This window comes from Orycteropus afer, unplaced genomic scaffold, assembly GCF_000298275.1.
Source record: "Orycteropus afer afer isolate SDZICR_OR568_19922 unplaced genomic scaffold, OryAfe1.0 scaffold00146, whole genome shotgun sequence".
In the NCBI taxonomy this organism is placed as follows: Eukaryota; Metazoa; Chordata; class Mammalia; order Tubulidentata; family Orycteropodidae; genus Orycteropus; species Orycteropus afer.
Window position 1 is genome coordinate 551,951 of NW_006921733.1, and position 1,651 is coordinate 553,601.

General features: G+C 42.8%; 1 protein-coding gene across 1 annotated transcript in view; it reads left to right on the forward strand.

Moving 5' to 3' along the window:
* HERC2 (HECT and RLD domain containing E3 ubiquitin protein ligase 2) overlaps positions 1 to 1,651 on the forward strand; it is a 554,454-nt gene that overhangs the window by 548,054 nt on the left and 4,749 nt on the right. The window lies entirely within an intron of this gene.

Below are 1,651 nucleotides of genomic sequence, written 5' to 3' on the forward strand. Positions count from 1 at the left end.
CCTCATAGTTACCTCTTCCCTATGTCCTTCCCTCTCATGCACTCCTGCACCCTGATTTGTCTCCCTATGCATACACAGCCCTTACAGTCTCCCTTGATTGATCTCTCAAAGGAGTGTATCTAGCTCATGTAAATTTTCAGTTCATATGCCTGTCTTTTGTTTGGCTGGAAGCCACAGGAGTGGGTTCAATTCCAGACCTAAAGGGCAACTAGAGGCCATAGTCTTAGTGGTTCCATCAGACCAAACCTGGTCCTGTTTTTTTTTTTTTTTTAAATGATTTTGAGTTTTGTTCCACATTGTTCTCTAACTCTATCCAGGATCTCCTACATAGATCCCCCTCCGAGAGGTTGTTAGTGGTAGCCAGGAACCATCTAGTATAGTATCTAGTATCTGGTCTTATATAGTTGTATAGGTTGAGGATTGCATGGTATACCAGTTGCTTGGACTAATTGTTTCCATGTGTCTGGTTTTCTTCATTCTTCTTTGCTCTGGATGAGGAGAGACCCAGCGTTGCATCTAGATGGCTGCATACAAGCTTTTAAGATCCCAGTCGCTATTGGCCAAAGTAGGATGTGGAACAATGTTTTTGTGTAGTATGTTATGCCAGTTGCACTTGATGTCCCCTGTGACTATGGTCCTGAGTCCACAGATCCAACTACTCGCTCCCTCTGGGTAGCTGGCTGTGGCCAAGAAGTGACTACAACCTGGGGGGGGGGGGCGCAACTCTATTTTAAGGCCAGTGCCCAAGGTATTCAGGCACAGAGCTATTAGGAACAACTAAGGGAGACAAACTTGTCAGTTTGTCATCGTGTGGTGGCTTATGTGTTTCTATGAGGCTGGAGGCTATGCCACCAGTGTTGCAAAATTCCAGCAGACACTCATAGTGGACAGGTTTCAGTGGAGCTTCTGCGCTAAGACACACATGGAAAAAGGAAGAGGCCATCCACATCTCAAACAACTGGCCAGTGAAAACCTTATGAATAGCAGTGAAACACTGTCTGATATATTACTGGAAAACTTTATGATAGCCCTGAAACATTGTTCAGTATAGTGTGAGAAGATGAGCACCTCAGGTCAGAAGCACACAAAATTTGGGGAAGAGCTGACTCCTCAGAGTAGAGATGACCTTAGTGATACAGATAGAGTAAAGCTTTCAGGACTTCCATTGGCTGATGTGGCATGACTCAAAATGGGTAGAAATAGATGCAAACATCCATTAATAATTGGAACATAGAATGTAGAAAGTATGAATCTAAAGAAAATTGGAAGTTGTCAAAAATGAAATGGAATGCATAAAGATAGATACCCTAGGCATTAATCAGCTGAAATGGACTGGTTTTGGCCATTTTGAATCACAACCATATGATCGACTATGCCAGGAATGACAATTGAAGAGGAGTGGTGTGGCATTCATCATCAAAAGACTGTTTCAACAACTAACCTGAAGTACAATACTGTCAGTGATAGGATAATATCCATATGCCTATAAGGAAGACCAGTTACTATTATTCAAATCTGTTCACAACTACCAAAGCCAAAGATGAGGAAATTGAAGATTTCTATCAACTTCTGGTAGCATAGTGCCTAAGGCACTTGACTGCTAACCAGAAGGCTGGAGGTTCAAACTCACCAGCCACTCCTCAGAAGGAAG